The sequence below is a fragment of the Protopterus annectens genome, chromosome 10.part0 (genome assembly GCF_019279795.1).
Source record: "Protopterus annectens isolate FY-2018-M chromosome 10.part0, PAN1.0, whole genome shotgun sequence".
NCBI lineage: Eukaryota > Metazoa > Chordata > Ceratodontiformes > Protopteridae > Protopterus > Protopterus annectens.
The window spans coordinates 90207071-90221600 of NC_056744.1; positions in this window are offsets into that span (position 1 = coordinate 90207071).

Consider the following 14530-nt stretch of genomic DNA (forward strand, 5'->3'; position numbering starts at 1 on the left):
CTCCTGAAGAGTGTGCATAAAGGAAAGATGCTGTCTACCTTAGGAGCCCACATTGAGATCCCCCCCCCAGAGGTCCTTTTCTAGGAATCAAAAGTGGTATAAAGCTCTATCTTTCAAAAAAATCCAGTGCTTTCCGTTTGACTTTTCTTCTTACAGGGGCAACAGTGGCAGAAGAGGCCCTTTTAATGGACACGTCCCCAGAGGCAGGGGGTTCACAAAACTGAGGATTTAGGAGTCCTTCCTCTGGGAAGCAACCTCAATATCCCTGAGAGGTTGTCTAACTACTCCTTTCTCGAGGCAGTCAGTGGCACAATGTTTTTTATTGAGATTTGTGGATAGCCATCACATGGGACAACTGGGTGAGGAGAATAACATCCAAATGCAATGTTAATCCTATTCCTCATGACCTCACAAGTATCATCTCTGCCTTCCCAGATGTACCATCCCACCAAAAGGGCATCTTCCAAGGTTTTAGTTCCCAAGAAGTCAAAGGACCTTGAGTGAGTCCTGTATATAAACAGCCTAAACAGTGTATGTAAAAAGTCACAGTTCCATATGGTCACAGGGCAAGCCATTCATCCCTGTATACAGGAAGGCAACTGGATGTGCTCTGTAGACTTTTAGAATGCTTACCTCCACATAAAATTCATTAAATAGTCAAGAAAGTATCTTTGCTTCCTGTTAGGAGCCAATCACTCGATTCTGAGCACTACCATCTGGTTTCTCCACACCCCCCAGGGGTTCACCAAGTGCATTGCAGTTATTGCAGCCCACCAGAGATTAAAGGAGATAAGCATAATTTCTTATATGGATGATTAGTTCCTGGCTATCATCCAAAAATTATTTGCTTCGCTTGTGTCTGTCCTTGGGGATTTCCATAAATTTGGAAAAATCTCAACTAGAACCATCATAAATTTTGCTTTTTAAAGTGCCATTCATACATTGTGGTCATGTAGTATAAAGTTGACAGAGGAAATACTTCTGACACTACAAATTGTAATGTATAGTCCTTCTCCTTGCCTCAACTCCACAGGCTTTTCTCATATTAAAAGTCATCTCTCTTATGGCAGCCTCTATCTTACTATTATCTCATGAGGATTTATATGAGAGTTCTTCAGTGGACTTTAAGCATGTGTTTACCCCAATCCTTGAATTCTCTGAGCACTGTAATCAGCCTTTCCTTTGTTTGCTGACAACACTTAAATTGGTGGATGGAGTCCCTCACAGTTACAGCAGGAAGATCTTCCACTTCTCCTCTTCCAAGGGTCACAGTGATTACTGTTACCTCCTTGATGGGGGTGGAGGTGCATTTCAGAGGAGAATAGTCCAGTGAATGGAAAACCAACAAGTGGCCAAGTGGCCAATCTTCACATAAATATCCTAGAAATGAGGATGATCCTCATGTTGCTGGCTTTCCTTGTCTACCTTCCACAGGGGGTGTGAGCTCCATACACATGGACATTATCAGTGGTCTGGTACCTGAGCAACCCAGTCTTTGCTATGTTGAGAAGCTATAAGAGTGTGGGAATGGGTAATGTTTTCACGGTGCTTTCTAGTAGCAATGCACATTTCACGATGATCTAACTATCTAGTGGACAGGCTCAGAAGATTGATACTGATGCCTCATGAGTGGTTCCTCAGTCCAACAATGGATCACATGATTTTTTTGCTGCTAGGGCCAACCTTGCTGTAACCTGTCATATCCCTACCGAAAACCAAGAATTACAGCTACTTTGGCCTCATCCATCCACAGGGGTAGATACTAAGGTATGCTGTGGTCTGTCAGTGATCTCCCAGGCTTCTCTATTACCGTATGATGAAATTTCTTCAGAAAGCATCTCTGTGCCAAGACTTCAGTAGGCCTCATAGCAACAAAGAAAAGTTTGATCTCCTTGTTATGGTCTCACCTCAAGAAGAAAAACTGGATTCTAGATCTACAACTGCATCTCTTATGCCACGCATCTGATTAGCCTTTCCTGGGGCATCCCTTTCCACAAATTAATAACATGTTTTTTTCCAGTTGCAATGATGACCAAATATCTGGCTTATACTTTGAGTGATTCAAATTCTCTGAGCTGTGCAGAAGAAATTTGTGCAAACTCTACAAAAGTAAATATAACAATTTCAATTTTGAGCATATCATCAAAGATTGGGCCCCTTTTTTGCTCTATTTCCCTCAGTTTTACAGTTTCTCTCTACTTTTTAACTCTAGTTCCAGTTGCTCAGCCTTCAAAGTTGAATTAGCTGTTATAGCTGCTATCTTCAATTTTTATCAAGAGTTCTGCTCATCTTTGGCAGCACAAAAGGATTGTAAAACCTCTCTCAAAGGAACTTTTCTCCTATGACCTCTCATCAAGGATCATACTCCTTTGCAAGATCTCAATTTGGTGTTCAAGACATTGCCATGTTCCCCTTTTTTAACCAGATATTTCTGCAGACTTTCTTATGTAAGACCTTGGGCCAGATTCATGATGGCTTGCACGGAGTCTACGAGTAGAGTAAGACCCCATGCAGCCATCATGTCCGACGAGCAATCCACAAACAGACCGTAGGGGCATGTAAGAGAGCTCCTAACACGTCGCCTACACGGAGAGGGCTGTGATATGCAAATTACCTCACTTGCAGCTGAAAGGCATGCAAATGAGGTAAATTTGCGATCCAGGAAGCAGAAACCTGTCCGAGTAGGAGACGTGTTAGCTGCAGAAATGTACTCGGTTGACAACTGAGTACCGTTCTGCAAATAGCACAATGGAACCTTGTCAGCTCCAAATAAACGTTGCATATGGTTGAGGAAGCATGCCAATGGCCAAATATACAGCCATTGGAAAGTTTCCCTGATGCAAAATTAAAATAAAAATATTTTTTTTTTCACCGATTTCTGATGTTTATGTGTAGCGCAGCACCGCGCAAACGGGGTGCGCTATAAAAATCATAAAATAAGGAAATAAAAGCCACAAACATGGAATTTATGAAAATTGTCAAATTACAATGTAAGGGAATAGCAGGCTGAAGACAACATGGCCACCGAGTAGGGGTTGCTAAGGGGAGAAGCCCAGTCTAAGACATGTAACCAAGCATTGGTAGGCAATCCTATGTAAATGAGTGTTAGGATAGTGAATCGCACTTTTACATAGCAAATGAGCACAGTCAGTGGAGTGTAGGAGGAGGATATGGGGAGGAACAGAGTAGGAGATAGGTGACATCACAAGGGGGGTATGTATGAAAGTAGTGCAGCTCATTGGAGGACAGTGGCATCTGTTAGGTGTCAGTTAGACATCATGGAAAGAGGTGTGTCAACAGGTAGGCCAGGGAAAGCCAAGAAATGGAAGGTGTATACTGTGGATAACACCAAAGTTTCTTGCTGAGAGGGTATGTGTGTGTGTGCGCGCCTGTAAACTTGAGTAAGACAGAGTGAGCACGTGGAAGCGTGAGTGCACGCGTTTAAGCCGGAGCAAGCATGTATAAGGCTGTTGGAAGACCTGTAAACTTGTTTGTGCTGGTGTGCACACGTTTTAGCCCGAATAAGCAAGTTTTAGTCCATCTAAGCATGTATGCGCATGTGTGAGCTGCTGTGAGCGTGTTTGCGTGTGTATGCATGTCGCTCCCCTGAGGAAACAGAAAGGAAAAAGGAAGCACAACAAATAGCAGGAAGCTACCAGCTGATACTAGTAGAGCTAGCAGGTGAAAACAACCCAAATCAGGCAATAACACAGGCAGAACACTAGCCTAGCCCAGCCCAGCACTTAAAACTCTGCAAACAACAGTGCAGTTTGTTTCTCACAAGAGACACTGAAACACTGGAGTATGCTACTAAAGTGAAAACTGAAAAAGCTTCACTCAGACAAAAAATGCTAGGGGCTGCCATTGCTGTTATAAGACGACATATGCAACATGCTGAGGGTGGTGACAATGCAAATGCTGCCGGACAACCCACAGTGAGGAGACAGAGAAGAGTGTACAGGCCCAGGGTCACCTACCAGGGTTTACATGAGCTGGAGATAGTGGAGCATTATAGAGTGGACAGAGACCTCCTGCAGCAAATTGTTGAGCTGTGCAGGCCACGCCTCACACACACAACCAACAGAGGGGAACCCATCCCAGTGGAAACCAAGGTATGTGTTGGCCTAAGAATACTAGCAACAGGTACCTTTCAGAGACCAACTGGTGATATGATGGGGATATCACAGGCATCAGCATCCATGGTACTGCACCAGTTCCTGGATGCCATGTCAGCACATGTCTGTGATCATGTATATTTCCCCAATTCCCGTGAGGTATTTGCCAGCAATATGCGTCTCTTCCAGCAAATAGTAGAATACCCTGAGGTAGTGGGTGCAATAGACTGCACGCATATACGCATCAAAGCACCAGCCGGTGAGCGGGCTAGGGCCTACATTAACCGCAAGGGCTTCCCCTCCATCAACTGCCAGGTCTTGTGTGATAAGCGGGCTAGGGCCTACATTAACCACAAGGGCTTCCCCTCCATCAACTGCCAGGTCGTGTGTGATACCCAGGGCATAATAATGAATGTGTGTGCTGGCTGCCCTGGAAGCTACCATGATTCCCATATCTGGCATCTGACACAGCTGTACCAGACATTTGCCAATGGGGACATCCCACATGGTCACTTAGTGGGGGGTGCTGGCTATGCACTGGAGCCGTGGCTGATGACACCCATCAGAAACGCACACACACCTGAACAAGAATGCCATAATGAGGCACATGCACAAACACGAAATGTAATTGAGCGTGTGTTTGGGTTGCTCAAGTCACTGTTCCAGTGCCTGGACACATCTGGTGGAGCCTTGCAATACTCACCAACTACATGTACCCAAATTGTCATGGTATGTGCTATGCTACATAATATGATCCTGCGAAAACAACTGCAACAGGACCAGCATAGGCTTGGGCCAAACACCCCCCACCAGTGCCAAGGCCATCACAGGCAGAGTGTGACTCGGAGGAGGAACAACCTGAGCCTGCCCCAATAGGCAGAAGGAGGCATGCCCAGTATGCCTTGGCCTTGGCAAAGAGGCAACGCATAGCACATACACTGGCTCAGTAGGAACCCTGGAAATGATACCTCTCTCTGACTCGCACATATAGTAAAAGGGATGCCTAACTTGACACTACCTGTTTCCAAACATGTATAGGGAGTGCAGTATGTGCATCCGACATAGGCAGCCCTGCAGCACCACCTGAGGCATGATTGCCATGTGTTAAGCAATGTAAGGTAGTGCTAAACACGCATTTACCACCATGTCGTATATGCAAACTTGATGACCTTCAGTAGCATCCTACCCTCACCAAACATGAGGCCACAATATGAAGACAAGGTGATCAATTACAACAATTGGCTTAAGTATTGGTGTCAGTGAAAGGGGATTCAATGCCTGTCAGCCTGGGATGAGATGCTTGACAAGACATGATGCTTTGCTAGGGATGGATTTCACCTATCACCTGTGGCCTATTGGATATTGCCAAAGGCTCTTGTCACCTCCATAGTGCCTTTTCTAGGTAAGGCTCAAAAGACAAACCCACCTCCATAGGTCTCACAAGGGATAAGAAAGTATAAGTAATGCTACTCAATGCCAGAAGTCTAAACTGCAAGATGCATGCACTCCAAACACTCTGCAGCATGGAGAATGTTGATATCTGTGCAGTAACAGAAACCTGGTTCAAGGCTCCCAAGAGCACCCTAGCATTCACAGGTACACCTCATACCATGTTTTACAGCTGCAAAACATGGAACAAACAACAAAAGGAGGGTGAGTATCAATATTTGTCAAAGATACCCACACCCCCAGGTTGGTTGCACAGCATGAAGCATCAGAGACTACCCATGTGTAACCAACAGTGGGTAAAACCGCCTTCCAGTTCATAGCCTGCTACAGACCACTCTACTAAACCCAGGAAACACACTTGGCCGACTGGAGAACACATGAAAATATGAAGATCTCCCCAAACACCATTATATTGGGCGGCTTCAACTACCCAAACATACACTGGGAGCATTACCCTAGCTCCAACACCCTAGGCCAAAGGTTCCCAGAATTTATAAACCAAAATGCTATGGAACAACTTGCTACCACTCCCACAAGAGGGGAAAACATACTGGACCTGATCATCACCAACATGGGGACTCTTTGCCCAAGACCAGAAGTGTATCCCTCACTGGTACGATCACACCAGATAGTAATCTCACTGGATATTCACATCCCCACCCCAGCCCATGGCCAGAAAACCACAGTGAAAAATGTTCACTAAAGCATATGTCACACACCTCAAAACTGAGGTGGAATCCTTCACAGCCCCTGTGTCTGTGGAAAATACGGCCCAGACCTCATAACCCTTTATAAATGCATTCTATGAACACCATCAGGAATGCATGGATCATGCAATCCCAAATAAAACCAAGACCCAATCCTCCAAAGGCAGGCGTCCTGTTTGGTGGACCCCAGCCATAAACAAACCATACAATACAAGGAAGAAGCTACTATATGATAGATCCAAATCACAAAAAGGGAAGCCATCTCTGACCAGTATTATTGAAAAACAACATCCACACATAAAATTGTCTAAGGCCATCTGTGAGATAGAAATTGTACAAGACACCAAGGATAATCACAAGGCATTCTTTACTTATTGTAGGAACCTGTGTGGGAATCCCCAGATATGTTCAGAATTAGTCCAAAATGACAAACAATACAACAAACCCACAGACATTGCCAACATCCAAGCTGACAGGTTCAGTGCAACCCCCCCCCCACCAAAAGGGCAAATATCTATCCCAGCAGAGTGCTGGCGCAGATGCTCAGGTAACAGCCAGCCTCTCCAAAGCAAAACACACAGCATCAATGGGACCAGAGGGTGTCCTGGGCTGTGTCCAACATGAACCCCAAGAAGAATTGAACACACACATAAAACCACTGTTCAATGTCAGCCTTAACACACAATATGTACCCAAAGAGCAGTGTACAGCAACAGTGGACCCTCTCCACAAAGGTGGTGCCTCAACGGATACTGCAAACAATCGCCCCAGAAGCCTGCCTGACTAGGTTGGTCTGCAAAGCTATGGAAAGGATCATCATGGACCTCAGAAATAAACATATTGGGGACACACACACACTGGATCCTACCCATTTTGGCTTTAAGGGCAGATCCTGCCTCTTAAACCTGGTTGAGCATTTGAAACAGTCACCAAGGCCATTGACGAGGGGATGGTGGTCCACACAGCCTACCTGGACCTTGCAAAAGCCTTCCATACAGTACCCCACTTGGTCATCATAGATAAGATCACCAGCTTCAGTAGAAACTCCTATGTCACTAGATGGGTTGCAAACTGGCTCTAGGACAGAATCCACATGGTCTGAAATGCTGGAGCCATGTCAGACCACAAACCAGCAACAAGTGGCATCCCACAAGGCTCAGTCCTGGGACCTCCTTTGTTTGGTATATATTTCTCAGAGGTACAGGCCAACACAGAAGGACTGTTGGTGAACAAGTTTGTAGATGACTGCAAACTGGGCACCATAATCAACCCTCCAGCTGACACAAGCATCCTACAAAAGGGCCTCATAGAAACAGACAACTGGTGCCAGAGCCATGTCCTCAAGCTAAACACAAAACAGTGTATAGTCCTCCCCTTTGTCAAAAACTAAGTGCCCACAAATTACTACATATGTGGTAACCCATTAAGTATGGAAGAAGTGATAAGGGACCTGGGGACCCAAGTCGATAGCAATCTCACATTCGACAACCATGTGGCCAAAGTGTTCAGAGAAACATTTCATATAGCCCACCTAATCATGAAGGTAATCACATCTACATCAATGGAGGTAATTGTGCCTCTTAACTCATCCCTCATCAGGCCCATAATTGAGTACAATGCCCCTTGTGGGATGTACATTTTCAGACACCTGCAGAAGCTGGAAAGACCACAAAAGTACCTCACCAGGAGGATCAAAGGGCTCAAACACATGCCATTCACTGCCCGGTTAAAGAAACTGCAGCTCCACTCAGTGGCATACTGCCTGCCCAGAGGCGATCTGTGCCAGATGTATAAAGCTATGTCCAACCTGGAATCAATGGAGATGCCGCACCTTGGAAAATCAGAATCCCATCAAGCTACACGCTCAAGAGACCTGAACCTCAGGACTGAAATAAATAGGACATGCTGGAGTGACAGATCCATAACCCAGAGGCTCCCCCCACTCTTGAGTAAACTCCCACTCTAGGTTAGCCAGAGTCCCTCATTGACTCTCTTCAAGTGGAATTCTGATGAGTGGATGGGAGATTGTAGGTTTACCCTGGGTATCACTTCTATGTCACTGTTAGCCAGAGGCACAGTATACTAACCATGAAAAATGTAATGGCAAACTCCACTTACAATGTGTGTTGAAAGCCAAACACACTCTGGCTAGGATTATAAATGCCCTAGGGCAGATAGCCTAGTATGAACCTATGAACAGAATCACACACACCAAGTAGTACAACTGTGGTCACTGTGGAGTAATGTTTGCCAATGTCCACCCAAGTTGGTGAATACACAGCAATGTCGGACAAGCCTGATTTAAGTAGGCCATAGCTGAACAAAATGCAACATGCTCATAGTTGCCCAACTGGCCCTTAACTAGTCTGGTCTGCTCAGTATGAGCATTTACAGCAGTGATGGGACTCAAACCCATGATACTGTGCACCATAGTGAAAGTACTGAACCACTACACCATGACAGTATTGCAGTGTTCAGCCAGTATGAGAGAATGTTGCCGAGTCTTTGCAAACTATCCCATGGAAACCCTGCAAGCACAGCATAATCCCTGTTGAGTTATGACACAGAGGAGTCTGGCAGTAAGAACACAACATGACTTCCAACACACACAGTATTAATGTCAATATTGGTCATGTTCACACACAACCACAAGTCTAGTGGACTTCAGATCACAACATATGGAAGGGTCACACTGGGCATGCTCACACACTTGGATAAATGAGACACATGTCAGGCAACAAACCATGGAAAGCCTGAACTGGGCATGCTCACACACTTAGGCCATATCTGAGTATAGCAGTCAGTCACACATATCTGGCAGTTGTATGTGTTAAGCCAGGAACCTCCCACGATCCAGCAATCCACCCTGTGCACACATTTAAATGACAACAGACACATATATTAATATACTGGAACCCTGTCATGATCAAATATGTTACGCAGATACACAAATTGTTCACAGAAACTGTGAAAGCTACGGCAATAAAGACCTGCAAACCGTAGCAGCAACAAATATTGTGCATCCCAAACATAAACATAGGTGCAGAGGTGAATACTAGGCTGTCTGCCCTAGGGAATTCATAAGCCTAGGCAGAGTGTATTTGGCGTCTGCCTCCCCAGTAGAGTAGCCTACTGTGCCTCTAAAGTAGGTCACAGAAGGCACCCTTTAAGGCTACTTTGCTGTGCCTCTGTCAAGCAGGGACACAGTGGAGATCCCAGGGGTGAATTTGCAATTTCCCATCCATGCGGCTGTATTTTGCTGGAAGAGGGTTGGTGAGGGGCTATGTCTAACTTTAATTGGGATTCAATTCCAGAGTGAGGGGAGCCTGTGAGTAATGAATCTGTCCCTGCAGCATGTCCTATTTATGTTTGTGCTGAGGTTTACGTCCCTGGAGTGTGTAGCTGTAAGGGTCTTGGATGTTATGAGGTGGAGCATGTCCATTACTTCTGGGTTGGAAATGGCTGTGTACGTCAGGCATAGATTACCTCTTAGTAGGCATTAAGCAACTGAGTAGAGCTGGAGATCCTTTAGCTGAGCTGCATAGGACATCTGTGTGTAGCCCATGATTCTCTTGGGGAGGTACTGTTGTGTTCACTGTAGTTGCTGCAGGTGTTGGGTAAGGTACACCTCAAAAGGGGCATTGTAGTCAAACATGGTCTTGATGAGTGAGTAGTAGAGGGCCACAATGACCTCACATGATCTACATGCAAACACCCATGTGAGAAGGAGGGCTATACAAAGTTCTTAGCAATGACTCTCTGTCAATGTGATTAGCAAAGGAGAGGTTATGATCTATCTGGGTCTGTGGGATATTGCTCTGTTATGTAGTAGCTTCCTCCTTCTGTTGTACAGCTTATATATGGCTGGGGTCAACCAGACAGGTCTCCTGTTTTGGAGGAGTCATGGTTTTATGTGGGATAGCATGATCAATGCATACCTGCAGGTGCTCATACAATGCGTTTGTAAAGAATTCTGCAGATTGGTCTGTATTAACCTCCAGCACGGGGCCTCTGAAGTATTCCACCCCAGTCTTCACAAGTGCAAAGTCTGCTTTTGAGAAATTCTTTACAATGATTTCCTTGGCTGGGTGTGGGGATTGGATATGGATGTCCAGGGAAAGTTGATCATGGTCTGATCTTAACAATGACAGTTCTACCTCTGGTGTGGAACATAGAGTCCCCATGTTGGTGATGATCAGGTCCAATATGTATTCCCCCTAGTGGTTGTGGTGACTGGTTGTGCCATAGCACATGGATTCACAAATTGTAGTGGCTGTAGGGTGATGTTGAGGGCTTAGAGTAGTATCCCCAGTCAATATTTGTGTACCTGAAGTCAACCACTATAATGGTGTGTGTGAAGATCTTCATATCCAAAACTGTTCCCAGGAAAGCCAAGTGTGGTTACTGGGTATGGGTGGGTGGTCTGAACTACACACCAAACCAAAAGGCAGTTTTGCACAATGGTAGGTGTATATGTATGGCCTGTCATGCTTAGTGCAGTGGGACCAACCCAGAGGTGTGTGTATCTGTGATGTATATGGATACACCCCCTACTTGTGTTCTGTGTCACAAGTCCTGTGGTCATGAAGCATGGTATAGAACATAACCTAGCAGTGCCAGTGTGCATATGTGACCCTGAACTAGGTTTCTGTGAATGCACAGATATTGTTATCCCCCATACTGAGGGATAGTTAAAGATGTACATTCTTCTTTGGAAAGACTGATGATGTCAGCACCCTATAAATACAGCAGGAGAAGAGAAATCATCCAGTAATGCGAATAGCGCACTGTGCTAATGCATCTGTCTCAAGTATCATAACATAGGTAGGGGTTTGAATCCTGCAAATGCTGTGTGTGTGTGTATGTCTGCAATTCTTTGTGAAAGGAATGGCCATTGTGAAGACTGGGATAATACACTAAAAGATGTACATTCTTCTTTGGAAACACTGATGATGTCAGCACCCTATAAATACAGCAGGAGAAGGGAAATCATCCAGTAACGCAAATAGCGTGCTGTGCTAATGTGTCTGTCTCAAGTATCATAACATAGTTAGGGAGGGGTTTGAATCCTGCAAACGCTGTGTGTGTGGGGGGGCATGGGCAGGGGTGTGCGTATGTCTGCAATTCTTTGTGAAAGGAATGGCCATTTTGAAGACTGGGATAACACACTAAAAGATGTACATTCTTCTTAGGAAAGACTGATGATGTCAGCACCCTATAAATACAGCAGGAGAAGGGAAATCATCCAGTAATGCGAATAGCGTGCTGTGCTAATGCATCTCTCTCAAGTGCCGTAACCTAGTTAGGTAGGGGTTTGAATCCTACAAATGCCATGTGTGCGTTTGTCACACAGTTTGTGAATGTGTTGTGCTTTCATTATTGTATGACATATTATTATAACAGTAATTGCCATGCACACATCAAGTATGTGTTTGCCACATACAGATATGTACCTGTGACCTTTAATAGTTCCTATGTGTGAAGCCTGCCCCATATGAATACATTTGTTACCTTTGCCGCAGCTTACCAGACCTTAGGCCATACATATATGTTGGTGACAATGCAAGCTACTGCAGTGATCTGTGTCCTAGGCCAACTATGTGACACACACCCATGAAAGCTTTGATAGATTAATGTGGGTGACGGTTCATGTCTGCAGTATATGTCAGACATGTTAAAACACAGCAAAGTCTGTGAGTGATGGCCATCCAGTGTAGGTGTATGGCAACTGTTGCCGATATGCATACAGACACCTTCTTGCTTAGGTGATGCACAGAGGGGACTGCAGAATACCTTTGGAAATGTGAATATCACAGGAAAGACAAAATAACACCTGTTCACATGTACACACCATTACCCGTTCTACATGATGGGTGCTACCACCTACATGGTACTGTTGGAATACTGTGTTAACTACATGCCAATGACAATGCCACAGTAGCATTACAGCAATATACCATGGCTTGGACAACAGGTATCTGTCCGTATGATACCCTTGTGGTGGTTAGGTGTGTCATGTGTAGAATGCATTGTAGGCCACTGTATGTATTTGCAGTCATGGATGGACATATCCATAGTGTGTTGGCATGTACATGAGACTGCTATATGCCAAAGGGTATTGTTCCCAGGGATGTGTGGGGCTCAGTAACAATGGCTACTGGTATAGTGTAGTACTGCAGGGATATCACTGACACTAGGTTCCTACGTCTGTGTATCAGTTGAGGAGACACCATGTAATGACCACTGAATGTCAGGCTATGTAAGCTGTGTATACTACCAGAATGCAGACCATTGACATGTGGAAACCGTATCACCCACAGCATACTGTCAAAACCATGTCATGTTCCATGCTGACCATGTTCACAAATGTACACCTGCAAATCGGTGATGCAAACATCACACATGTACTGTCCACACCCCAACATATGCAGGCACAGGTACACACAACAGCCATGTGGCACATGTGCAGACAGTACACTTTGGGAATTAACACTGGTGTGTACAAAACTGCAATGACAAACATAGTTAATGCATCATGCATGCTCGAATATACCCACAATAATATCATTACACTGTACTGTTAACAACATGATAATATTACTACAGTGCTATGTAGTCACCCTGTGCATCAGTACCATGCTATCCTGTTCCAGCATCAATGTTACAGATGGCAGGAGGTGGCACAGTTTCATCATATGCACATGGTGTGTACTTGGTTTGCCAGAGTCTGCCATTGACACATCCAATCGACATGTATGTGTATGTGTGTGTGTGTTAGTGAGGGACAACAGTACAAGATGGGGAAATGTTGCTGCGATGTGTGTGTGTGTGTATGTGTTAGCCCTAGGTGTTAGCATTATGTGTGTGTGTATGCATGCACACAGTTCCACCATGTGGCTGCCATATACGGGTGTTTGTGGACAGCCACAGACTGTACCTGCCAGGTCATACAGGTCACTGTCTCTGGCCACGGACACAGTACCTGTTCCTGGCAGGGGTGCTACGGACAGTATCCGGTACTAAGCCAGACTGGGTACTGTCATCAGAAGCAGTGGGTTGTTGACTGGACACATGTCCCTGCTGGGACTGTCCAGAGCCATGTGCACGTGGTCTTCTAGGACGGTCTGACAGCACAGACCCAGCATTGCTGGGGCTGGTACTGGCACTATAGGAGCGGCTGCAGGTTTGTTGTTGTCCGCGATGACTGGCAGCTGATAATGTTGCTGGCAGACGTCCACGTCGATGCCTCAACCGTCCTGCACTGTCCTGGCTCCTGGACATGTAGTTGTGGAACAGATCTAATGTGTCCCCCCAACGTCTATCAATGACCTCGCTGATGTTACGGATGGCATACGCAACATCATGCATAGTGTCATTCATAGCGGTGCGATGTACTCTAAGCTCCCTCAGACCCTGTCTGGTGTACCGTTCCATACATGCCTGTGCCTGTATTACAGCCCGGAACATAGCTGAGGTTGATAGACCTCTGTGGGCACATCTGACAGGGGCAGTACGACCACGGATGCTCCCACGAGAACCCCTGGACATCTGCCTGTGTGGTACCATGTCAGGAATCTGGCCATGGCTGCTGTGAGGGGATGCATGTGCCAATGATACCACACTACCCTGGTCAATGCCCACTGTATGCTGTCCCTCAGCTAAGGACATTGGTGACAATGGATGTATCGGCAGGATAACTGTGCACATTGATGGGGTTGACTGCTGTGTACTGTCAGTTGGATGACCAACGACAGACCCTGTCACACCTCCCTGTGCCATTACACATGTATCATCATTAGCACTATCCCCAGCAGTGGCTTCAGGTTCCCTGCTGCACTCCACCAGAGCAACATCAGAACCTGTGAGAGGAAGATAGGAAACACAGTTTACAAATGTGTACACGATATTAGCACACAGGCACACATGCGCACATGCACACAGGCACACAGGCGCACATGCGCACAGGCACACATGCACACAGGCACACACCTCAGTACAGCAGATACAGACACACCTGCAATCCAACACATACACAATACTGTTTTAAGGTGGGTGACCGTTTCACAAGGAAAAACATCACTGCACACGTGTCAGCATGCAGGTTATGTGTTGCACAGGAACATGCAGTGCAAGTGTAGACAGCCCTTGTTAATAACAGTATACATGTACTTGATGCTTGTGTGTAGTTGTTCAGTGATTGTCTCCACCCTGGGACACAATGTGTACAAGGACATAACAATGTTGTGCCAAGCTGGTTTC